This window comes from Triturus cristatus, chromosome 3_1, assembly GCF_964204655.1.
Source record: "Triturus cristatus chromosome 3_1, aTriCri1.1, whole genome shotgun sequence".
In the NCBI taxonomy this organism is placed as follows: Eukaryota; Metazoa; Chordata; class Amphibia; order Caudata; family Salamandridae; genus Triturus; species Triturus cristatus.
In genome coordinates, this window is record NC_140583.1 from 1,049,825,223 (window position 1) to 1,049,852,844 (window position 27,622).

General features: G+C 44.6%; 1 pseudogene; it reads left to right on the top strand.

The window, feature by feature from the left end:
* The first annotated feature begins 831 nt into the window (after positions 1-831).
* LOC146861492 (inosine-5'-monophosphate dehydrogenase 1 pseudogene) overlaps positions 832-27,622 on the top strand; it is a 36,189-nt pseudogene continuing 9,398 nt past the window's right edge.

Genomic DNA, 27,622 nt, shown 5'->3' on the forward strand with positions numbered 1-27,622 from the left:
TTGGATTAAACTTGGATTTTGCCTCGCCCTTTGGTCCATGGTTTTCTTTTGGTGACCATGAAGCCGCTTGGCTTTGATATATGCTCACTGAGTACATCATGTGGCGAGGAAGACTTACAAGGAGGTAAGGCACCAGTTACTTGCTGGTAATCTTCATTACTCCGAGTATTCTTCCTCACCACATGAGTTCTAATCCCTCCCTCTCTGTTTGGTAATCAGCTTCATGTTGTTGTTGTATGCTGAGGCTTGGTAGTTGAACAGGAAGTGGGGTGGGTCATGCCTCCTCTTGTACTGGGTCAAGGGTGAAGGAGGTTGGCCATGTTAGGGAGGGATAGTAAGACTAGAGCGCCAAATTGCTTTGAGGGTTCTGTTAGGGAGCTGAAGCTCACTGAGTATATCATGTGGGGAGAAAGACTATACTCGGAGTAATGATGATTATCTGTAAGTAACCGGGCATTTCCTCCTATTCACAAGTCACCAAGATATGTATCATGTAATAAACAATTGATCACTTTTCGAACCCCTGAGTTGGGAAGTAACTAATTTGTAAAAGGATATCTTCCCTTTTTTGGGAAATGTGTCTGATGTCCTTATTAGGAGGATGCATTCTCACCTCAATACTTTCCCAAAAGGGTAACATTTTTTAAAAACTGCACCTTTAATGGACAGTGGCTAGTTAAAAAAAAAAATATTCTAGTTTGGGAATGAAAATGCAGGGATGGAGGGAGGTCTGCTGTCCCTTGATGGCCTCGACCCCTCCATTCACAGCCAGTCACCCACCAGAGGTCATTAACTGTGGCCTGCCTACTACTTAATTTTCATTAAGCAGTAGTGCTCTAGCACCAGCAGCGAATATGGCAGACTATCTAATCAGCGGCGGCATGGGCTACGTCCCTGAGGATGGTCTTACTGCCCAACAGCTATTTGCCATCGCAGACGGCCTCACTTACAATGATTTCTTGATTTTGCCTGGGCTTATTGACTTCACTGCGGACAAAGTGGATTTAACCTCGGCTCTTACTCGAAAGATTACCCTGAAAACCCCTCTAATCTCATCGCCCATGGACACTGTCACAGAATCTTATATGGCCATTGCAATGGCGCTAATGGGTGGAATTGGAATTATTCACCATAACTGTACCCCAGAGATCCAGGCCAATGAAGTCCGCAAAGCCAAGAAATTCGAGCAGGGATTCATCGCAGACCCAGTGGTGATGAGCCCTATGCACACAGTGGGAGATGTCTTTGAAGCAAAAATCCGCCATGGATTTTCAGGTATCCCAATCACAGAAACTGGGAAGATGGGAAGCAAACTAGTGGGAATCGTGACCTCGAGAGACATTGACTTCTTAACTGAAAAAGACTACACAACGTACCTGAGTGAGGTGATGACAAAACGAGATGACTTGGTTGTTGCTCTTGCCGGTATCACTTTGAACGAAGCCAACGAAATCCTACAACGCAGCAAGAAAGGAAAGCTCCCCGTCGTGAAGGACAGTGACGAGCTGATTGCCATCATTGCCAGGACAGATCTGAAAAAGAACCGCGACTTCCCACTTGCATCAAAGGACTCCCGAAAGCAGCTGCTATGCGGGGCAGCCATTGGGACTCGTGAGTATGACAACTATCGCCTTGACCTGATAGGGCAGGCTGGAGTGGATGTTGTGGTTCTGGACTCATCTCAGGGAAATTCAGTGTATCAGATTAACATGATCCATTACATCAAACAGAAATACCCTGAGCTACAGGTGGTTGGTGGGAATGTTGTAACTGCTGCTCAGGCCAAAAATCTTATTGATGCTGGTGTGGATGCCCTTCGTGTAGGGATGGGTTGTGGGTCTATTTGGAGTACGGCTAAAAAAAATACAGAGGTATGGGGTCCCTGGATGCTATGGAAAAGAGCACCGACAGCCAAAAGCGATACTTCAGTGAGGGAGATAAGGTCAGAGTAGCACAGGGTGTCTCTGGCTCCATACAAGACAAGGGCTCAATTCACAAGTTTGCTCCTTACCTGATAGCAGGTATTCAACATGGCTGCCAAGATATTGGGGCCAAGAGCCTGTCCATTTGACGCTCCATGATGTACTCCGGCGAATTGAAGCTGGAAAAGCGGACCATGTCAGCCCAGGTAGAAGGAGGTGTCCATGGGCTCCATATGGTCAGTGACTGGCTACCGCCCTCCCCCTATGACCTCACCACCCCCGGACACAGAACATAGACGTGGTATCTTTGGAAGGCGGGAGGTCGCGAGACCCCCCGGCCGTATTTATTAAGTTAAAAAACAATAAATTTTATAATTTGCATGATAAACAGTTATACAAAAATCAGCAGGACATTAGATACATTATTGTCAACAGGTGTGAGTGACTATCCTTAACAAAGACTCTAATACAGATTGTTTCCTAACCGAGTCTAACATCCTCCTCTGCATTTTTGTATACTAACATTTCTGGGCCATATGGCAAGGTCGCTAACCGGTGTCAGGTCCTACTAGCTGCGCCTCCCCTACAGGTGTGCGCATGCGCAGCCGGGCCCGGTAATTACCCGGTCCACGCCGTGAACTTCATTTACCCACTAAAGGAGGGCCCTTACTCTGCGCCATCCGGTGACGTCATGAGTATGTGCGCGCGGGGTGGCTACCAGCCTAAGGAAAGCGTGACTCCCCAACCCGCGCCCCTTTGAAGCACCAGTTACCTTGCCCCTGAAGTTCTAGGAGGGGCCAATGGCCCCTCCCCCTGGGCGGGCACCTCCGTAGGATGATGCCCGCCCCCTCAGACCTTCAAATAGTTGCTCACCGGTCATGACCTTACCGCATGCCCCATACCTAATAAATACGACGACCTATGGGAGAAAATTCTAAAGGACAACTACACTGACTAAAATCACACATCATGTATAACACCATAAAGCTACAAGGGAAAGAAAGGCCTAAACACGACTGCACCAGTTACACATAATACAGTATCATTCACTACCTTGGGAGAAAAAGGCCTACGAGAAAGCATAAACAAGAACATAACTTCACGATACAATATTGATCACTACAATGGGAGAAAAAGTCCTAAAAGAAAACCTCATCAGAAACTAACATTTCAGAACAGTTTACCGCGCCAAATGCCCGCTAGTCGGACTAGTAACGCATCAACCGCGTACTCCAGGGATGGAGGGTGGGGAAAATTGAAGCCCCGAACGCCGGGGCAAGTCCGTTGTGGGGGAGCGTCCAGGCAACAAGGGGGTCACCTGGGCGCTCCCCGCCACTTTATCCAACAGTGGCCCGCCCCCCTCCCCTCCGACCCGGACGTCGATTAACGACATCCGGGTCACGGTGGAAGCCAATCGGTGGTAGGGCGCGCCCCAGTGGACACGCCCCACCACCGAGAAGTCCGGAAGGACGGGGGAGGTCGCCGCACCACCATGCAGGCGGGGGGGCCAAGCGCCCCCCCTTTCCACATGGTCAGTGACTGGCTACCGCCCTCCCCCTATGACCTCACCACCCCCGGACACAGAACATAGACGTGGTATCTTTGGGAGGCGGGAGGTCGCGAGACCCCCCGGCCGTATTTATTAAGTTAAAAAACAATACATTTTATAATTTGCATGATAAACAGTTATACAAAAATCAGCAGGACATTAGATACATTATTGTCAACAGGTGTGAGTGACTATCCTTAACAAAGACTCTAATACAGATTGTTTCCTAACCGAGTCTAACATCCTCCTCTGCATTTTTGTATACTAAAATTTCTGGGCCATATGGCAAGGTCGCTAACCGGTGTCAGGTCCTACTAGCTGCGCCTCCCCTACAGGTGTGCGCATGCGCAGCCGGGCCCGGTAATTACCCGGTCCACGCCGTGAACTTCATTTACCCACTAAAGGAGGGCCCTTACTCTGCGCAATCCGGTGACGTCATGAGTATGCGCGCGCGGGGTGGCTACCAGCCTAACGAAAGTGTGACTCCCCAACCCGCGCCCCTTTGAAGCACCAGTTACCTTGCCCCTGAAGTTCTAGGAGGGGCCAATGGCCCCTCCCCCTGGGCGGGCACCTCCGTAGGATGATGCCCGCCCCCTCAGACCTTCAAATAGTTGCTCACCGGTCATGACCTTACCGCCACAGGCCAGCATTGTTAACCGACGATCTGGCCTCCCCCTTTACCTAGACCTAAACCAGGAGTGCGCTTACATTGCAAATCCCTCCAACCAGGCCCAGACATTATTAGACCACAAGACGTTCGCTGCCTCAGTCAAGTGCACCCCGTCCCTCAAGTAAAAATGCTCGCCCCAGATACACCCATGTGGAATCGTCTGCAACTGGGGGGTCCGAAATAATTTGTCCAACTGTGTGTTGACCCTCCGTACCGAGTGATTCAACGCCCTGACCGAGACCCCCCCTCGCCACTGCCACCGAGGGATAAGTTGAGACCAAACTACTGTGGAACCCGGGCAAGCCCTGGCCACCCACCCCGCAGTGGAAATGATCTCCTCAATAAGCACGCGCCTCCCCAATTTTGCCAAATCATTCTACCCCAGGTGAAGTATCACCACTGACGGGGGGGGCCGCTGCTGAGCTAAGAGTCCCTGGAAAAAATTCCGAAACTGGCTGAGGCATAAACCCCCCCTCTCGAAAAATGAGATATCAAACCCCTTTTGCGCTGCACTCGTCCTACGGTCTCCTGAAAGAAAAACATGTTCCGCACGCCTAACATAAGAGTGGCCCACAATCCAAGTCACCAATTTCTTGTGTCCTCCGTGCTGTGCCGATGTCGGTCGTTGGCGCCTGGTGGCGAGTTCCTCCCCTGCGTGACAGGTTTGAGAAACTGCAAAAAACCAGAAACATACCGGGCGTGAGCACCATCCTGTCACAACATGTCAATTCGTACATAACTCTTGTAACGTTCGGACGACCATCTCCCCAGTTTCTTCACATTCTCCACTGAGAGACCCCTCGCCACTGCCTCAGTTGCTGCCCCAATCCTAAATTAGTGGGTGCCGAATTCCCTTGGATCGAAACCTGCCAGTCTGACCGTTAGCTCCAAGACTCGCCTAAACTGGTACCTGGTCAATGGTGTACCATCGGCGTGACACAGCAGTGTGTCCCCCGCCGTGCCCTCCCGCTGCCTGCAGAAAGCCTCCACGTGAGAAACCGGGCAGCAAGGGTTGGCCCGCGCCCGGTGGAGCACTATGGTGTGACCCCGAGAGTCCTGATCAGTTTTCGATCTCTGAATTGTTATTCTCATAACGTCCTCCCTGATCTCCACACCGGCCCACCGTATTCCGCCCACTCTATCAGCTTTTGACCCAGCAACTAACTCCCCAACCCTCAAAGCCCCATAGAAGGCCAGGGAAAATGCAGCCTTGAACACGCCTAACATAAGAGTGGCCCACAATCCAAGTCACCAATTTCTTGTGTCCTCCGTGCTGTGCCGATGTCGGTCGTTGGCGCCCGGTGACGAGTTCCTCCCCTGCGTGACAGGTTTGAGAAACTGCAAAAAACCAGAAACATACCGGGCGTGAGCACCATCCTGTCACAACATGTCAATTCGTACATAACTCTTGTAACGTTCGGACGACCATCTCCCCAGTTTCTTCACATTTTTATCATTTTTATATAAATTTGCATGATAAACAGTTATACAAAAATCAGCAGGAGATTAGATACATTATTGTCAACAGGTGTGAGTGACTATCCTTAACAAAGACTCTAATACAGATTGTTTCCTAACCGAGTCTAACATCCTCCTCTGCATTTTTGTATACTAACATTTCTGGGCCATATGGCAAGGTCGCTAACCGGTGTCAGGTCCTACTAGCTGCGCCTCCCCTACAGGTGTGCGCATGCGCAGCCGGGCCCGGTAATTACCCGGTCCACGCCGTGAACTTCATTTACCCACTAAAGGAGGGCCCTTACTCTGCGCCATCCAGTGACGTCATGAGTATGCGCGCGCGGGGTGGCTACCAGCCTAAGGAAAGCGTGACTCCCCAACCCGCGCCCCTTTGAAGCACCAGTTACCTTGCCCCTGAAGTTCTAGGAGGGGCCAATGGCCCCTCCCCCTGGGCGGGCACCTCCATAGGATGATGCCCGCCCCCTCAGACCTTCAAATAGTTGCTCACCGGTCATGACCTTACCGCATGCCCCATACCTAATAAATACGACGACCTATGGGAGAAAATTCTAAAGGACAACTACACTGACTAAAATCACACATCATGTATAACACCATAAAGCTACAAGGGAAAGAAAGGCCTAAACACGACTGCACCAGTTACACATAATACAGTATCATTCACTACCTTGGGAGAAAAAGGCCTACGAGAAAGCATAAACAAGAACATAACTTCACGATACAATATTGATCACTACAATGGGAGAAAAAGTCCTAAAAGAAAACCTCATCAGAAACTAACATTTCAGAACAGTTTACCGCGCCAAATGCCCGCTAGTCGGACTAGTAACGCATCAACCGCATACTCCAGGGATAGTGGGTGGGGAAAATTGAAGCCCCGAACGCCGGGGCACGTCCGTTGTGGGGTAGCGTCCAGGCAACAAGGGGGTCACCTGGGCGCTCCCCACCTCTTTATCCCACAGTGGCCCGCCCCCCTCCCCTCCGACCCGGACGTCGATTAACGATATCCGGGTCACGGTGGCAGCCAATCGGTGGCAGGGCGCGCCCCAGTGGACACGCCCCACCACCGAGAAGTCCGGAAGGACGGGGGAGGTCGCCGCACCGCCATGCAGGCGGGGGGGCCAAGAGCCCTCCCTTTCCATTCTTATGAGAAGCGGCTATACTGAACCAGGGGGGAGAAGTAGCTTACGAGGACCGCTGAACATTCCAACTCCAGTAGCAACCAAACACACCTGACGGAAGTTGAAAGAGTGCATTCCACGCCCCGCCCGCCCCTCCTTTCAGGGAGCTTGCCCTAAAAAATTGTACTGACTCACAATGTGAATGGACTTGCACTAAGCAACACCACTGTGTTGGCGCAACAATATGGACGCTATAACTCTTGTCTCAGTGAAAATACTGCCATTGTTCTGTATACCTCCGTTATTGTAAAAAAACAACAGGAGCATACAAAAATGATGTATTCTGTTTTTTTAACTTTATTGTATATAGAGGAAAAGAAAAATCAATTCGTGTTTTGCAAGGATTGTGATTCAAACGGCTTGCTTAGAATAAACCAGGACAAATCTAATGCTCGCTCTTGATGGGAACGTTTGTAGCTGTAAACGTATTCATCTTCAAAGCAGTTTTAAGCAGGGTTGCTCTTCGTTTTCAACATGGTTACTATGATGGTTACTTACTTGATCATTCCTAAAATCTTGATTTCTCGAAGCTATCGGGAATTACTCCTCCAAGATGCACTTAAATGTTGCTCTAAAAATCAAAACTGCCTTGTCCCCTTCAGGATCTGCTTAAACAAATGTGTCTTGGGTGAAGTGTTGTTAGAGATTTTCAGCATCATTACTGCTAGGTGTATGGCACATGCAGACCCGTTCAGCTCCCTTTTTTAAGTGGATCTGTACAGTCAATTGCTTTTGCACCTTTTCTTTTATTCTGAAATTAGGCAGGTATTAGTGATTTTGAACAGCATACCTTCCACTGCCCTCTAACTACTTGTCTCTTGCTTCCCTAGTTTTGTTTTACTAAACATGCTGGGATTGATTTGAGTTATGCCTCAAGACATTCATCCAGGGCAGAGGAAATGGCAGCTGTTATCTGTCCGGCATGGGTGTGGGTAACTCTGTGGTTGGCACATCGATGGGGGCACAGCACGTTCACTGCTGCCCATTTAACTATGAAGAGCTGGAATTGCAAGATTTCTTGTCGTGTTTATGATGCTGCAATTTATGTGTACATTCTGCAATTGAGAAGTGGCATTGACAATTGTTGGGAGAGGATTATGGTGGGCTACTACTGTAAATCTGTAGCATCTTCTCCCAACATGAATTTTTCACTTTTTTGCACACGAATAAGACTTGAAATGCTTCAGGTTAGTTTCTGGTTTATTCCTCTTGTTCGCCACACACCCACACAGTGACTGTTGCCAAGAGTGCTCCATTGTATAGCAAGAATTTTATTCACCTATAGTTTTTGCAAAAACCTGCCTATCTCAGGCATTGTAATGAAATCCAGACATATGAATTTTCTTTTCAGAGTAGATTTCACAAGAATACCGCAAAAGTTTACCTTTTCAAGCAAAGTATTTTGTGTGCTGTAGATGAAGTTTATTATAAATATTACATGTGCTTTAACGTATTTTATAAAGTTGTATAGACTTTTACATCATACCATATTGGACATTGGTTGCTGCATAAACATTGGAGTAGTATGAGCGGTGCATCCGCTGTTATTGTATAGATAAAATTGGAACCACTGGTCATCTGGTGGCAGAATATTCCTTCCACGATGGTGTTAAGTAGCTTCCTTCAGTACCTCGTGGTCATGTTCTTTGTTGCCTGTAACCTATGGCCTTACTTGTGTCTAGACTCCCTTCACTTAGCTAGTTCCGTTGTTGCCCTAATAAGGCCCTTAAAGATTAAGACACAGAGGGCAACTCTGAACTGAATCACCATGGCTCTTGGGACTGAAGAAGAGATTGTTGCAGTAGTCACAACCAGCTGACAGTGGAACTGGATGTGGCCAAAGTAAAAGCTCCACGTCTTTGACGTGTTCCCTCAAGATGTTAGTGGCATTCTTTGACCTGGCCAGTGTGAGATATTCAGTCTGTTCATTGAAAGCGCAAACGTTTTGAATTACCAATGCTACAAACCCAAAACCTTTTTACCGGAAACACAACTCAGTAAATAATGTTGAAGATCATTTTATATATAGCATAAATATATATGTATTAGCATCTTGTTTTAACTGTTACCTTGAATAAAAAAAGCATTAGGCAGGTCATTTTTATAACCCCCTGCAATCAGACGATAGATGATGAGGCCTATTATTACCTAATGACACATCCCATTCATAATCCGGCCAATGTGCAATTTGCAAATCCCTCGTTTGCGAAAGGCCTTCAAGTGCCATGGTGGCACAGCGGTGGTCAGGTTTCCTAGTAAGCATTTTCTCTATTGAGACAGCAAGTGTGTGCAGTCTGTTTTGTGATCAAAGAAACTAAATTGAGAGGAAAGCATCTGTGGTTAAAAGTTGGCAAGCTTGAGTTACTGTTTTGCCTGGAGACCTTTCCGCAGAAAGGGAAGTGCCGTATAAAAATTATTTGCAGAAAGAGATGTTCGACTTCCAACCCTATCATGAAAAATTTCCATCTCACAAATAAGTGAAAAGCGGTGAACTCTGATGACAACATAATTAAATACATTTTCAGCAATTATGTTTATAATGGCCCATGATTTGGATTCTATTCCAGAGGGTAGGGGCTTAATGTGACAAGTATGTAACACAGTTCACATATATTAAACAAAAGACGTGCCACGTACTCATTAATATTAAACTAACAGAGATTAAAACATGAAGATATTTACACTTTTTTTTAATGAGCTGTATATAGCGCAAACTCAACCCGAAGGTATCAGAGCACTTAGGAGCATATTATCAAGCCAGGCGATAAAATTATCGCCGCTTTAGAGGCAGAAAACTGCCGCTAAAACGGCGATAATGGGCTTGATAATATGCTCTATGGCATTCCAATTGAAGCCCATGTTAGACGTCCTTCACATTTAACATGGGCTTCAATTGGAATTCCATAGAGCATATTATCAAGCCCATTATCGCCGTTTTTAGCGGCAGTTTACAGTTTACTGCCGCTAAAGCGGCGATAATTTTATCGCCTGGCTTGTTAATATGCCCCTAAGTGATTTGCCCAAAATCACAGGATTTTGAGCGTCCCTGCCGAGATTCGAACGCGGTTCCTCAGCTTTCTAGTCGACCGCTCTCGCTGTATCAGACTCTCTGTAAGCGGCAGGAGCTATATTCATGTACCACTATCCGTTGATAATGTTCTTTATTTTATTAGCCTGAAGAAGATGAAAGGTTTTGCAATGGCTTTAACAGGACTTCAACCTGTGTCGGATAGAGCTTGCTGCTTTTACCGCGTTTAAACTTTGTTTATTCCCTCGGATATTTTTCCCTCAAAAAGGAAATATTTCCTCACAGGCGGTACTAGACGCTGAAAATAGATGGATGGTTTTCTTCTGTATTAAGTATTAAAAAAAATTCTTGCAACTTTGAAACTAGATGGATGTTGGCAAACGTTTGGTCATACAACATTAAAGAGGTATGAAAGCCCTCATTGTGATATGAAACCTAGGGGTGAGAAAAAAATTCTTTGGAAGCTTGTGAAATACAATCTTTGCACAACTCTAGTTGCAAGCAAGCCTGACATAAAACAAACACCACCATTCAAATAAAAAAAGGTTTGTGAAGTGGTCCTAAAGAGATCTAGTTCTGGCTTGGCCATTTGATAAGTCAAAGTACTTGTTTACTAATTGGGGAGTGTGTGTGAGTGTTGTGTGGCTGAGTCAACATTTGGAGAAAAGAATGAGTGCACTTATGGATGAATGAACAAATGAATGGCAGTGCAGGCTAGGTGAGAGCATGAATGAATAAATATTGAGTTCAAAGATTGATGAAAGGGTGAGTTAGAGTATCAATGGACAGGCGCGGCCGGTACAAGAAAGAGCGGTTAGGCAGGGCAGGGCAGGGGCGGAGGGGAAGTTGAGAGACGGCGGAATAGATCAAATAAAATAAATAAATAAAACCACTTACCTTGCGCTTGCGATGCGGCGAGCTCAAGTTAAGGGTTTTTTTTTTTAAAATTTTATTTTCCGTATTCCCTTGTCTGTAGATTTCCCCCCCTGCCCTGCCCTGCCCTGCCCTGCCCTGTCCCGCCCCAACACTCGTACCTGTACCAATGGATGATCATAGGTTACATCAATCTTACAGATTGAGCTTCAGGCAGTGGTAGTGATATTGTTATAACAACAACAAGAAGCACTTATACAATGCCAATTCAAGCATTGCACCAACGTTTTGCACATCAAATCATATGGTTGCCCCAATTTAAACATCCACAAATGCAAAACAGAAAATGTCCTACTGATTCAATATCAGAGGAATGTCATTATAAACTGTGGAAAGTCAACCACACACTGATAATTCATTATTTCCACCACCCCACCCAAAAATGACTGTACTCGTCGCCACGGTAGCCTACAACTCTCTATGTGTTAAATGGAAGCCAAATGTTTATAATCAGCTCGGTCATTTTCCTTTAAAACAAAGCAGTAATAGAAAAGCATTTACTATTTTAGCAGATAATATTCACAGCGAGCTCTTAATTGCACATGGTACCATTGGTAATTTCAGAGAGAATTTTAAAAATATGCACTCATACACAATGTTGGAGTTGTTTGGAATTGGGGTACTGGTTGACTGAAGTGTGAGCCCTAATCAAGCAGCAACCACAATCCTAGTCAGGGTAAGGCTCAAGCAAACCCCCTAAAAACCTGTGCTCAACCCCCAGGTAGATTGGCACATAGCAGTCAGGGTTAACTTAGAGGCAATTTGTAAAGTATTTATGCAACACTTCAAACAGTACAGCAGTGAAAATCCCATACAGAAAAATGCCACGCAAGGTTAGAAAAATAGATCTTAGCTTAAAAAATAAAACATGAGCAAAACAACAAGTGTCCAGTCAGTAGAATCAGAGTTCTGAATTGTGGAGGAATAAACTGGGAACTAGCGCTTAAAAACATAAAACGCCAACCGTGGCTATCTGGTCCCGCAGGACCAGATCAAAGTCAAACGTTTGTGCAGACTGCGATGGAGCGTGGGTCAGATACATTCCCAGATTAGTCCAGTTGAAGGTTTACCTTCTCAAGTTTTGTGCTAAGAGTGCTGTTCGCATTGAATAAGGTCACGAGCAGCAAGGAGAGTGTCACAGGTGGCAGTTGGCTTGGAACCAAGAGCATGCCAGGTGTTGCAGACCGATGGACTAGAACTTTGCGCTGGCCGTCTCCCATTTGCTATCAATGCTGCTTTGCTAAAAGATGGGCTGGCGGTGGCTCGTGCTAAATTTTGGGGAGAGTGGCATGGTCTTGGTACAAAGAGACCCGTTTGGGTCACGAAGAGCCCTAAAGCTTGATTTGCAAAAGCTCATGAGCCACACCAAGGGTCCAGGAGCTGGGGGCCAAGAGCTAGTTGTGGACACTTATTTAGCCCTAAGGCTCAGATCAGGAGGCCAGCAGACTAGACCTGTGAGTCACTCTGATGGCCTAGGTTCAAGATGAAGTTACAGGGCCAGTTCTTCTTCCAGAGGCAAGAGGCGCAAAGCAGCAGGTCAGCACAGCAGGGCAGCAGTTCTTTTAGAGCAGCAGTCCAGCAGAAGGGCAGTCTTTGAAGCAGCAAAGCATTCCTTCTTCCTGGCAGAGTAACCACAAGTTCAGAAGTGTACTGAAGAGTTGGTGTCTGAGGTCCTTCTTTTACACACAGTGGTGCCTTTGAAGTGGGGAGAAGCTTCTAGAGCTATGCCTTTGAAGCGCACAGATGCCCTGCCTTCCCTGCCCTGGCTCCATACTAACTACAGGGCAAAGATAGGACACAGCCTATTTAAGTGTAAGTGGGGCTGTGCCCAGCACCTACCTCCCATCCTGCCAAGGATGGCTCATTCATTCATACCTAAGCTTCTATTATGTGTGGCTGTCTAGGAAGAATACACAAGGCCCAATGATCACCCACACCCAGTAATGTGAACAGACAGGCTGTAGGTACCAAATAGCTAAGGCAAGAAAATGCCAACTTTCTAAATGTGGCATTTTCAGAATTGCAATTTAAAATCCGACTTCTCCATATGTTAGGATTTTAAATTGTGATTCCAGAGACACCAAACATGAACTGATTATCTTTTCACATTTTGAAATTACATTTATTAAATTTAATTATACAACTCCAATGTTATCTTATTGTAGAGATAGGCCTTGCAGTATTGAAAACTAATTTGAGAGATTTTCACTACTGGGACATGGTAAACGTAAAAGTACATGTCAAACTTTTTAAATACGTTGCACCCTGCCCTTTGGGCTGGCCAGGGCTGGTTTATATGCATTAAAAAGAAAGGTTTGGGCTTGGCAAATGGTTTTCTTTGTCAGGTCAAAATGGCAGTTTAAAACTGCACACACAGAGGCTCTGCAATGGGAGGCCTGAGACATTTTGAAAGTCTACTTAAGTGGGTGGCACAATCAGTGCTGCAGACCCATCAGTAGCATTTAATTTACAGGCCCTGAGTACAGGTATTGCCACTTTACTACTGACTTACAAGTACATTAAATATGCCAATTGGGTATAAGCCAATTTGACCATGTTTTAGGGAGAGAGCACAAGCACTTTAGCACTGGTTAGCAGTGGGAAAGTGCACATACCCGAAGGCCAGCAAAATAAATTTAAATAGCAAGAGGAAGGCAATAAGTATGGGAATGAAACTGCAGAAAGGCCCAAGTCCAACACATTGAGAATGAAAGTCAGGGGCCCCTGTGAGCCAGAGGTTACTAGATTTACTGTCCATCTGTGTGCCTGCTATATTTAGCAAGGGGCAGTCTATTTGGAGGTGCTAGATGCCTAGACACCTATAGACATTTGCTACCCTTTAGAAATACTGGTCATTTCATATCATACCTGTCAAACTATTGAGTCTCTAATGAGGGTGATGGCAGTGTTTATGAGGATGATCCCATTGTCAATGGAGAAAGAACAGTTTTCCACGAGCAATAAAAGGTTGAAAAGAAAATGGCGGCACTGAAAATAATGGAGGCATATTATTTCTCCATAAGGGTATTATGACTGTAACAGGCTATACCACCCAAAGACATAGAGTTGAATGAATCTTCTTTAAGAGACATTCGGAAATTTAAAAAAACAACTATGTAAATGTTAGCAACATTGTAGCCATTTGAGGACAATGGCGATTCAACGCATTATCTTGTATCAGGCAGCCACTCCCTCAGACTATAACTGTCCTAAGAGGCCACCTTGAATAACAAGCATTGGAAAATCTAATCGGTCTAGCGTAAATGTGTTAACACATAAAAATACAGCCATTTGCAAATGCTGTGTACATGTCTTTCATTCACAAATTCTCTTTATCATATTAATGCCAGGATTATTAGATTTGCTAATAAGCTGGGGAATAGTAGCAACAATGTATTGTTCTCAGTATGGAATGCATATGGGGATCAGTCATTGAATGTGACAGACAGCATGATAAATCAATGACAGAGTGTACTTTTCAGATGTAAAATGCACTCAGGAAGCAGTTCTAGTTGGAGATAAAGTTCACCTAATATATATTTGAATGAATTTGCAGCAAGCCTGCAAAGCTAGACCTATTTAAAAGAGAAGATAGAACTTGTTTCTGAGAGAAGAGGCACCTCCACTCTGTTAGAAAACATGTTCGAATAGAATCAAGAAAATCTAGGAAGGAAAGGGAAATTTTGATACTCTTGTTATTTTTTAATTATATTGCTTCCATATATTTTGACCAGGGGTGATTTGCAAGCAGCTGTGTCTGGTGGTGAGGACTCTCAGGTAATGATAGATTGCAGGAGGTGAGGTTCTAAATATTGCGATATAAGGCACCCACTACTCCACGTAGGACCACTAGTAGATAAAAGAACCCCCTGTAAGTGGTAGCACAGGGTGTTTGGTGTAGTATGGGGGCGTAGGGTTTTTTTGTGCAGAGCTTCTCTGAAAGTGCAGGTAAATGGTTTGAGTGATGCAAAGGCAAAGCTGTGAAACTGTTTGGGTTTATAAACATCATTACTTACTGTGAGTTAGGAAGGATTATGTCTCAATCAAAAAGTAAATTTTGTAATGGGTCACAAAAGGAATATTAGCTCAAGGGAGGAAGCAATAGTGAGGGTGGACTAAAAGGAGACAATTGCAAGTGTTGATCACTTAGATAAAGCCAACCCTTTCGCCAGGCATAATCCTCAGCCAACTGAACCATGCAATAAATTCTGTATGGTAGTGCATCAAGGACTGACCAATTTGTGACAGATTTTAATCTAGCAAAACCCATCAAAATTGTAGAAGGAGTAGCAACTGATCATCTGCAAGATACTGCTTAAAACATCAGCTGCTTTACAATCCTCCAACTGAAATCTGATCTGCAAGAGCACAAAATCAACTATGACTGATGTCAGAGAGGCTTCCTTCACACTTTTGATTTCTTGAATAGTTACATCACCATTGATGTTCATGGCATACTGGTGTCCAGATTGCAAGAGAGTTTTGGTTTATCCCGAAATGCACTAAAGTAGATAGAGTCTTTCCTCTTTGGGCACACTTAACTAATATTCATGGGGTCCACAGAATGCTCCTGAAGATCCTTTCATGGAGTGTCCCAAGACTCTGCCACTTTTTGCTCATGTTTACATACTACATGAGTCCCCAGTATTAGCTGCTAGATCAGTATACGATCCATTTTCAGTTGTACAAAAATCTTCTTCTGCCTACAAAATCTCTTACCCCTCAAATCATTGTTAATGTTAAGGGTGTCTCTGTGCTTCTGAAACATTGTCTTCTGAAAACAACCTATGATGTTGAAGCAGTAAGATGTTGTGCCATGAGCATATAGACTTTTGCAATGTGACTGATTCAGACATAAATATCTCCAAATTCAGTTTGCTAAGATATGCCTGAACTTAAAAAAGCTTGACAAGGCCAAATTAGCCATGACTCCAAGTGCATTTTAGTATCGGAGTCAAGACTTTCAGTAGGTCAAGTGGATTTTCAAAAGCTGTCCCCAATACATCCCAGGTAGGAATATTTGATCTTTTGTGCAAGTGATCCCTCAAATCCCTTTCAAAGGGCAGAAACAGAGCAACGCTTATTGGCAGACCTATTGGTCCTGTTGAAAGCCTTGGATCCCCAAGACAAATCAGAGCCAAACTTCCTCTGTTTCATCAATCTCTTTGAAGCAAAACTGTTGGTACAAGCCCTTTCTACAAGATCAACCCCAAACACCTTGCCTTCCTCCTCCCCCTTTTTTCTAAATTTGTTTTTGTTGGCTTTAGGACTCCTGCTAACCAGTGCTCAAGTGCATATGCTCTCCACTTAAAACATGGCAACATTGGCTTATCCACAATTGGCACATTTAATTTACTTATTAATCCCTAGTAGAGAGCACTACATGTGCCCAGGGCCTGTAAATTAAATGCTACTAGTGGGCCTGCAGCACTAATTGAGCCACCCACTTAAGAAGACCTTTAAACATGTCTCAGGCCTGCCATTGCAGAGCCTGTGAGCGCAGTTTTAAACTGCCATGTAGACCTGGCAAGTTAACCCTCCTGCCAGCCCCTAACCTTCCCTTTTAATACATATACCTCACACCTAAGGTAGGTTCTGGACAGCCCAAGGGCAGGGTGCAGTGTAAGTATAAAGTAGGACATGTACTTTTAAAGTTTACATGTTTTGGTAATGAAAAACTCTTACTCTCGTTTTTCACAACAGCAAGGCCGAACTCTCCCATAGGATAACACTGAGATTACCTTATTATATTTTATAAGTATAATTTTTATCTGGGAAGAGATGGGACCCCAAGTTTGGTGTCTCTGGAATCACAATTTAGAATCACAATTTATGGTGAAGTTAGATTTTAAATAGGGGTTGGGCGGAATTTGCGAAAGTGACTTTCGCAAATTATCGCAAAAATGTAAAAAATCTCCGCAAACACGCGGAAATATCTCGAAGATGCGGAAGTTTTTTTCCCGCCCGTTTGCGGTATTTTCTGCGTGGTCGCGGCTCGCCAACTTACCCATGCGGTTGCTCGCGGGCGCGGCCATCTTGTTTTCACTCTTCTCGCGGTTCATGATCGCGAGAAGAAAGACGTGATCGCGCGACCAATGACATTACTGCGGGCGCGAACTGTCGCGAGACAGCGCAAATGGCTACCAACAATCCAACATCTCGTGGAGACCGCGACCGGATCGGGAAAACTTGTCGGCGAACGCGGGGATTCCGGTACGGCAATCGCGCGCGCGAGAGAATGTATTATTTTACAGCGCGAGCACGAAACAAATTATCGCTAAGCTGCGGAATGCGGAAATTTTGACATTTTCGCGCTCTCCGCGGAACGCGAAAATGTCAAATTATCGCAATTTCTGCAAGCGGAACGGAAATTTAGCCCAGGCCTAATTTTAAATTGTGATTCTGAAAATGCAACTTTTGGAAAGTTGTCATTTTCTTATTTTAGCCATTTGGTGCCTTCTGCCTGTCTGTCTGTGAATACACATCTGGGCTGCGTGACAGCTAGGCTTTGTGCATTCCCTCTAGACAGCCATACACAATTGGAGCTGAGGTGTGACTTGATGGGCCTTAATGTACCATTAACTGGCTTGATGGGGGGTGGAGCTTATCACTGCCTCACTTACATCTGAATAGGCTGACCACACACAAAGGGCTGCATATCCCCTGTAGTAAGTTTGGATACAGGACAGGAAGGGCAGGGATTCTGTGCTTCAAAGGCCTCTTTTGGAAGTCTACCCCACTTTAAAGGCACAACTGGGTAACAGTAGTGAACCCCTGACACCACCAAGTCAGTACACTTCTGGACCTAAGTATATTTTCCAGGAAGAAGGACTGCTGTGCAGCTGAAAGGACTGTCACTCTGCTGGACACTGCTGGACTCCTGTACTACTGTACTGACCTGCTGCCCTCCTTGCCTGGGAGTGAGAAGGATTGGACCTGCATCTCTATAACTCAGAACCAAAATGACTCCAAGGGCCTGCTGGCTTGCCTCTTGCTAGAAGTCTCAGGCACATCAGAGACTTCACTCCCCTCAACTACAGCACCTGGACTCTGCCATCTGAGAGTCTTACCCTGCCAAGTGGTGCCAATCAAGTCCTGGTCTCTTGGAAGTGGATAGGGAGTGCTGCAACTGCCAAAATCCACGTATAGCCATCATTGTGCTGATATCGACCTCCATGCCGATGCATAGCTGCTGCTGAAAGGACCGAAGACATTTTATCTCTGACTGCATGGTGCAATGCTTCCAGTTCCTGACACATCCTCGGCCTGTGCGGCTCGATGACAACAGCTTCCTACATCTTGGGGTTTGCCGAGGACGCATCTCCGACTTTATTGGCTTAGAGCCAGTGCATCACCTACATCTGAAGAAAGCATGCCATTGCATCGCCTTCTCTACTTCATGCATCAGGTCTTAATCGGTGAGGCAACAAGGTATTTTTCAGCGGGACAAGGTCTCTGTATCTGACTCATGCTCCATCGCTGTCGTACTGAAGTTTTTGATTTGACCCGGTCTAGTGCGACATGATAGCCCTGGTTGGTGCTTTATGCTTTTAAGCACTATATTTCAAGATATCCATCAGTTTGGTTGTACTTATAGGATTTTTTTCTCATTTTGATCTAGTTTTGTTCAATAAATGAAGCTCTGTTTTTCTAACTCGGTGTGGTATATTTTTGTCTGGAGTTTTCACAGTTTTATTGTTTGATGTGTTGCATACAAGCTTTACACATTGCCTCTTACGTTAAGCGTGACTGCTCTGTGCCAAACTACTAGAGGGTGAGCACAGGTTCATTTTGGGTGTGCATTTGACTTACCCTGACTAGGATTGTGGTTTCTGCTTGTACCGGGTGCATACCGCTGCCAACTGGAAACTCAATTTCTAACAAGAACTTTCAAGAAATGTTTGTCTGAAGGCTACTTTCCTAGACCCACGATCAAAAAATATAGGTTATGGTGTTGCTCTCATCACAACAGACTGTAACAGACAGAAACTTGCACTTTGTTGTTTTAATTTTAATTTTTGGATATACTAGCAATATCAAATTATCTCAGCATAACAGCAGAACTTATCTAATCAAATAAAAAAATGCATGTGGTTAAATTGTCACAAACTTGAATGTGTCATTGTGAACAACTTCACAACTTTGGTAAAAGTTGAAAATAACACTGCCCATTATACAACTTGCCATATCATCTAAATATTGGCTCTAATTCACAAAGGTAATTCTCTGAGTGCATAACTATGCATGCCTAGTGGTATGCTCACTAGATTGTATACTTCTCCGCTCTGATGGAAATAAAAAGAACATTTAAAAATATGCCTAGTGGGCAGCAATGCATCTAAACCCCCTCAAAAACATGTAAATGAAGGGGTGGGGTAATGGTTATATCAAAACAGGGGCTTTGTGAGCCCCCTCTTCATGAGCTACAGCAGGGGTTGAGTTCCTTATAGGCCTCATCTGCCTGCAACTCAGCAGACAAAGGATCATAAATGAAGTGCAAATGGGTGAGTGAGCGAAAGGACGAATGGATGGGGTGTGATTGAAAGGGTGGATGGGTGAGCGAAAGGGTAGAGGGGTAGAAGAATGGGTGAATACAATCATGAAAGGATGAATGTAAGGGTGGATGAGTGAAAGAATGGATGGATGAGTGAGAGAGGATGGATGGATGGATGAATGAAAGAGAGGGTGGATGGGTGGTTGAAAAGGTGAATGGGTGGATGAGTGAAATGGTGGATGGATGATAAGAAAGGATGAATTGATAAGTGAAAGGGTGGTTGGATGAATGGAATTAAAAGGATGGATAAATGGATGAGCGAAATGATGGATGGGTGAGTGAAATGATGGGTCCAGGCGTGTTGTGAATCCTAAACTTTAGCAGCTACAGCGGTGGGGGAGGTCTTCATGGGCCTCTCCTGTCTGCAACTTGGCAGCCAAAGGTGTGTGAGTGAGTAAAAGGATTGGTGGATGGGTGTGTGAGAGGAAGGGGGATGGATGGGTAGATGGCTAAATGGATGCATATGTGAAAGGATGGATGTAAGGATGTATGAGTGAAAGAATGGCTGGATGAGTGAAATGGTGGATGGATGATGAGAGACAGAATGGATGATGGATGAGTGAGTGAAAGGATGGAATGCTGAGCAAAAGGGAGGGTGGATGGGATGAGTGAAAGGTAGAGTGGACAGATGATGGATTGAACGGATAGATGAATGGATGTATGGATGGATGGGAGAAAGGATGGATGGATGAGTGAAAATATTAATGGAGGAGAGAAAGAATGGATGAGTGAAAAAATAGATGGAGGAGTGAAAGGAAGGATGAATGGATTGATGGAAGGGTGAGTGGATGGATGAGTGAAAGAATGGATGAGTGAAAGGGAGGGTGGATGGATGAAAGGGTGGATGGATGGATGAATGAAAGAATAGATGGGTGAGTAAAAGGGAATGTGAATGGATAGATGGATGAGTAAAAGCATGTACGAAAGAGTGAGTGGATGGATGAGTGAGGGGATAGATTGATGAGTGAAAGAATAAACAATGGATGTATGGATGTCTGAGTGAAAAGGTGGATGGATAGATGAGTGAATGACAAGATGGGTGGATGAGTGAAAGCGCAGAGGGATGGAGTGAAACTGTGGACGGGGAGGTTGATGAATGAAAGTGTGGCTGGAGAGATGGATGAATGAAAGGGTGGATAGATAGATAGATAGATAGATAGATAGATAGATAGATAGATAGATAGATAGATAGATAGATAGATAGATAGATAGATAGATAGATAGATAGATAGATAGATAGATAGATAGATAGATAGATAGATAGATAGATAGATAGATAGATAGATAGATAGATAGATAGATAGATAGATAGATAGATAGATAGATTTGGAGTTGGATGGATAGGGTTGGATAAGGATGGGCAGACAGGCAAAATGATGAAAGACTGAATGATAAATCAAAGAATAAATTGGATGCCAGAATGTTAAGGTGAAATTGTGGATATCAGGAGTTGGATAGAAAGATGAAAGGGTGAATGGATAGGTGCTTGGAAGGAAGAGAGAAGAAAGCTCTTGATGACTTGCTTTGTTTGCTTGGTGCTATAAGAGCTTTGGTTCGAAGTGGGGGGTATTTTACTTTTCTGGCTACTCCCTCGCCTCAAAATATGACTGTACTGTTACTGCTAGTAACTTTACACTCGTATTTTATCCTTGCTTACTGCACATAGGCAAAGTCGGCCTACACCACAGAACTAAAAATGATAAAGAATTGGGACGAAGCCAACACCTGAGCACGATAAAACACCAAGCATTTATTACAATTTAAAAACATAAATGTAGTCCACTCATTGGACTTTATGCTCTTCCATTTCTGCTGCATGACATCACAGTACCACTGCCCTGAAACAGTCCACAGGATGCAGACACTCTCACTCAAGAGAAAGTGGGACTTCACTGAGGAGGAAACAGATATCTTAGCCAACTTTGTAATTAACCACTATGAGGTAATGCATTGTTTCCTGCTGCACACCCTCAATGTGGTGGAAAGGTGGCCATGTGGCAGTAGGTTAGCAACGTAGTGAACACTTTAAGGATAGAGGGACGTTAAGAAAAATTGGCAAGGCGAGAGGAGGCATGTGAAGGATAATTTTGCCAAGCTACAGGTGGCAATAACTCTCCATGACAGTGTACCCAAATCACACCACCGTCTCTTTGCCCTCCAATGGTATAGCCTCAGCACCATGCAACCTGACCTACTATATTTGTAATTACATTTGTACAACACTTCATATTCCTTGCATGGCACCACAGAACTTGAATGGGTAGCAAGCTATATTGTGAGAGGTTTGAAAAGTGTTGTATTTGGATAGGGATCTATCTAGGAAGTGCCTTGTTTTCATGTATGAGGACAAGAGTGGAGATGTTATCCTTCCTTAGGTCACATCACTTAACAGTGTGATGGAGGAAATAGGAGGGAAAGATATAAGGCACACACTTTACATTAGCAAGCTGCTGTAAATTACTTTGCAGGAACAAGTGGATTATTTTGGCGACTACTCATATAGCAGTGAAGGGAGCTACTCTGGTTAAACTTGTGAAGAGCTAAGGTGGGGACAGAGGACAAAAATGGGAGAGAGACTCCTAGATGCTCTGTATTACACTAATCCCTGGTGCAAGTCACTACTGAATTATTAATGCTTAAGAGAGTCCAATCATAAAGCTGATTAGGGACGATCGTGGTCCTGCTTTTATGGGGTATGTTAAAGTCATCCAGGTTGCCTGCTGTTTATTTAAAATATAGTGTAATTATTATTTATTTTATTTTATTTTATTATGTGTAATTGCAACCCAAAATCATGATTAAAGCTTTAGTATAATCCCAAGCAAAATAGTAAAGGATTCCAATAGAAAGGCTTTAATAAATAATGAACTCAGCTAACTGGTTCCAAAACTCATGTAGATGCAATGCAATAACATGATGCCAATCCCCTTCTCCCTCAGGGTGGCATCCAGAACAATGACTATCAGCTGAAGGAAAGAAGATAGTTACACATTTGCGGATAAAGCATAGAAGCCAAGGAGAAAAAAGTCCCATAAGTCTAAAATTGACACCTCTACGTGAATTATAACTAAGTTGGCTCGATTCTTTTCATTCCTTAGGTGTCAATCTCAACTCAGTTCCCTTCTCTCTTTTCTAGGTTTGTTTAGCAAGCGAACCCGTCTGTCCCAGCTGCCACCACCTCTCAATGAAGGTTTGAACAACATTTTAGAAATAGAAAGAGCCCGCCATAAAAGAGATCAATCAATCAATCGTGCAATTGTAAATTGCAGCAAATCACCCGCTGTTTGCTGCTGTGTGGAGGTTGATCAGAGTTGTTTGGTGCATCCGGGAACCAGGGCTAGGAGGATGCTGAATACAGCTTGAAACAAAATTTATATTTTCAGAAAGCTGAACCATAGCTCCTTTAATGAACTATAATTTGTGATGCCTAATTGATCCCAAGACTTCCATGCATTATTAAACCTAAAATTAGCAACCTCTCGAAATCCGAGGCTTTCCCAGCAGTTCAAATCCTCACCAGAAATGTCCAGGCCCAAGCCAGTAAAATCTTTCTGCCAGAGACACTCAAGGCAGTCTGGAATTTTAAATTCTTTCAAAAGAGAATTTTTATGCCATACTAGGTCCTGAATCCCCGCATATATATTTGTTTTTGTAGATAATAATGTTTCATAAATACTAGCAAGGACACAAATGGATTCTCCAGCATAGCGTGGACTAAACTATTGTCAATGACCCAAAAAAAGGGTAAGATGTATTCTTTACGGTATCTAATCTTAGTGCTCATTGAGAGATCTTTTCATGTGTTGGATGCATGTCTTTTTGCCATTGAATTGATCACTTAAGTGTATTGATGATTATTGTTTTAAAATGTGTGCATATCCTATTGCTTTTTTTACAGTAGCTTGCCTTGGTAGGATTCATCTTGGGGTAGTGAGACAGGTTCCAGTCTACTTAGTAGGGATTGAAAATGTTATCAGTACCGCAAAGAGAAGTGTGAGTGTAGTCCAGGGACTGCACTGATTACACTGGGTATGGTAGTGCCCCACTGTTGTAGTTCCTGATTTTAGAAGGTGTTGACCGTGTTCCTGTGTCTGTCTCGGTGCACCCCTGGAAGCATTGTGCTGTACTGACTTTGTATGTCATTAGATTCTGTGGCCACAGCGCACAAGTTTAGCTCTGAATCCTAATTTCAGGGAGTCGGAGTTGTTTACTTTTTTCCTGAAGTTCAGATGGCCATGTATACAGTTCATCTTGAATGTAAAAAAGTTTCAAAGATTTGCGGTCTGTGCTGAGAATGCTTTTGGAGGTAACGGTAAGCCCAGGTACAATTGTGGCATTCCTATCACTGTATCTGCTGCCGACTGTGTTCCCTTGATTGTCTTTGTGCATCTTTGATGGAGTGTTCTATTATGACATTGCATATCACTGTGTGTGCCCAGGGCCTGTAAGTCAAAATCTGCTAGTCGGCCTGCAGCACTGATTGTGCCACCCACACAAGCAGCCTTGCAAAAGGTTCTCAGACCTGCCATTGCAGTGTGTGTGTGTAGTCTAGTACTGTCATGTCGACCTGGCAAGTGCACCCACTTGCCAGGCTCTAACCATCTCTTTTCTTACATGTGAGTCTTCCCTAAGGTAGGACCAAGGTACCCCTGCGGGCATGGTGCAGTGTTTGTGAAAGGTAGGACATGTCCTGATGTGTGTAGCATGTTCTGATAGTGAAATACAGTAAATTTTGTTTTTCACTATTGAACGGCTATCTGTCCCATAGGATAGACTGGGAGTTTATTTATAACATCGTATAAATATAAATTCCCACTGACACCAGATATTTAGGTTAGGTTTAGTATGCCTGAACTCAGAATATAAAGATGCATTTTTTAGTAAGGATGATTTTTACATTCTGTGCTTGAAAATATAACTTTTAGAAATTCGATATTTTCTTGCTTAGCCATCCTGTGTGCCTCTGCTGGTTTGTGTATTGACTGTCTGGCTTTGGAGTGACAGGGGCTTGGGATGTGCATTCACTGTAGGCAGCCACTGGGGGGGGGGGGGGTTACGGTGTGTCCTGCCTTTCCAGGGTGAGTCAGGACTGGGCTGAATGGACCTGGGCTGTATTTAGAGTAGGGGGGGAGATTTCCTTTCACCTGAATAGGCCTGGTCAGCCTCACACAATGCTGTCTCCACCTCCTGCTGGGCAAGAGAAGACAGAACTGGTTTTGCGGAGCACGGACACTCTCTGCCACAAGAGAACAAAGGAATTTTGACTAAAAAAGTGGGGCCCAGACATTTAGAATACTTCGGGACCAAAAAGGAACCTCTGCCAAGGAGAAGAGCTGAGAGAAACTGGAGGAGAAGTACTGCCCATTTGCTGTGTGCCATCTGGTGTTGGCCTACAGTGGTTGTTTCTGCCAAAGAGAAGGTAAAGACTTTGCTCTGTGCTGTGTCTCCAACTTGAGGAAGGTCTCCAAGGACTTGCGGTAGAGCTTGCCACATGTTCTGAAGTCTCAGGGACACAAAGACTTCAGCCCCTATGTCGTCCAGCAACTGGAACTGCTGTTTCAGCTGCCACAGTGGGAAATTGCAGCACCGACACTGGCGAGCGATGCTGTAACCTGCACCAAAGCCATGGGCACTGCTCATGAAGAGCACAACACTCCGCCCGACTCACACCTTAGGCCAGACGCCTGCCTGCGCCACGCCGCATCCACTCCAAAGCCGTCATGAAGTCCGCTGCCTGCACCAGAACCAAGGACACCACTTGTGTTGCTCACGACGCACTGTCCCGACTCGCACCGCTTCTCTGACCTCACTGACGCCGGTGCCTCATCAACACAGAGACAAAACTCAAACTGGGTGATTCCTGAATCCATCGACACCGCCCCATGGTGAGGAACCGATGCCTTGTTGCCACCGTGACATCACCTCGTCGGCAACAGTAATGAACCAATGCCTCACTTCCCTGACAACAGTAAGGAACTGACATCTCCTCTTCATCGCAGTAAGGAACTGAGGCCTCACCTCCCCTGAGGTCAAAAGGAACCAATACATCACCTCCCCTGGGGTTGTAAGAAACTGACACATCACCTCCCCATGGGTCGTAAGTAACCGACGCCACCCGGCACCAAAGAAGCATCACCTCCCTGACGCTGTGCACCGTCTTTGCTTTCATCATTTGCCAAGGTACTGTTCTTTGGGGGTCTATGTAACTCCATGCTCAACCCCGCACACCTCGCGGTTGGCCCCGTACTTTGAATTGTTATCTGTCACGATGTTGGGATAACTCCAGGGAGAGTAATTCATTGCTACAAACTTTCTTTTTGAGAATAGATTCTTTCTGAGGATATTTTGCTTACTGTATTGTGGGTTTTTGTTGTTTTACCAATTTTTCTAAGCTGGTGTGGAGTCCATTTGTAGTGTTATCACTATATTACTGTATTTCTGCACAAAATGCTTTACATACCGCCTCTGAGATAAGCCTGTCTGCTTGTGTCAAGCTACCAAGGGGGTGAGCAGGGAATATTTTAGAAGTGTATCCCCCTTACCCTGAATAGGAAGAAGGGTCCCTACTTGGACAAAGGTGCAAACCATTTCCAACTAGAGACCCCCATTTCTAACAATATGACTGTCAAGTTATTTCTGCACACTATGATGAAATGTTCCAGTGACAGTTATTTCCTATGTGGTTATTTTTACACTTCATGCATTTCATTAAACAGCATTCACATATAGACCCATCTGTCCAACATGAGAACATGGCAGTGCGTATTATCTGTAGTAGTGGTTCTGAACATTTTGACTTCTGTGGTCTACCATTAATCATTACTGGAATCTAGGGACACACAAGGAAACACTATTGGATTCCGAAAACCTCCCACTGAGTCAACTTCCCGAAATTGAATGCCTCAAAAACCGAGGTCATCATTTACGACAATAAACCCTTTTTTTGAACGACGGACTGGTCGCCTCCAGAGTTGGACTCACTGCCTACACCTTCAACTAAAGATAAGAACTTAGGATTCCTGGTAGACAGCGAAACTGAAATTCAAGGACCAAGTTAATACAATTACATCAGCCTCTTTCTGCTCCCTAAGGCTTATTAAAAAAATCGAAAAATTTCTGACTCCCGAACTTCTAAAAACAGTAACCATGGCTATGGTCCTCACAAGGATTGACTACTGCAATAGTCTCTACCTTGCTCTTGTATCAGGTCTTTTGAAAAGACTACAGATATTGCAAAACCCTGTTGCAAACACTATCGCAGCCTTAGTCCAACCTTTATAGCTCCAAGACACCCCCGGGCATGAGCTGCGCTTTATAAATTACATTTACATTACATGATATTCCTGGAAACCGGTGACTCTGACCTAAGCAATTAGATGATTTGAACTGTGAAACAATACAAAAATACAAAAACAGTCATTCAACCAATGCACAAATGATTGAATATTTTATTTAATTGATAAACAAATATTTTCTTTTTAATTTAATTTAATCCTAAAGGGCATTTTACAGCTTCTCTGAATTCAATTGAGGTCATCCATCGTCCATATTATATTATGTTTGTTTTACTTGCACTGTTCCCATGAATCAGTGTGAAGCTACCAACTTAATTTTGCCCTCCAAATCTAAATTCCGTGACGTGATGCATCTCCCAGATGCATCACGTTATGAATACCCCGCACCATGGCGCAGGATTTGCGCCGCCGCTGCGTCACAAAAGTGACGCAACGGCGGCGTAAATGAGGCGCAAGGGCCTCATAAATCTGCCCCACAGTTCCTACCAGGTCAAGGACAGTTTTCTGCAGTGCGGTGAGCTGGTTGGAGCTGCCTGGTGGGGGATTAAAGGACTTCCCCATAATGCATTTGGCCTTATTCTGGGACCAGTACCATAGATTCTCCCAGTGTTTGTGGCACTCCTGGGCCTTGCTGGGTGATAACACCCACCGTAATGCATCTCCTGGAAATGTCTCACTGTACTGGAAAGCAGTCATTCTGGGCCAGCTGTCCACATTGCCTTCCATGCATCTAAACATAATGTTTGAGAAAATCATGCCCTTGATCTTTATTTCGTCTCCTGCTAAATTGTGGAACATTTCACCTTTACTCTCAGCTGTGTCGGAGGGATGGATGTAGTGGTGCTGGAATCTTTTTTGGAGTGTGGGAGCAGCCATCAATGCTACAACACAGAACTCACAGAGATTCTGAAAAATCCAAGCATCACATAAAGAACAAGTGTAGAAAATGAGCCACCCCCATTCAGCAAGAGAGTGGTAAGGGTGTAGTATGTAACTGGTGCTTCATTTAGA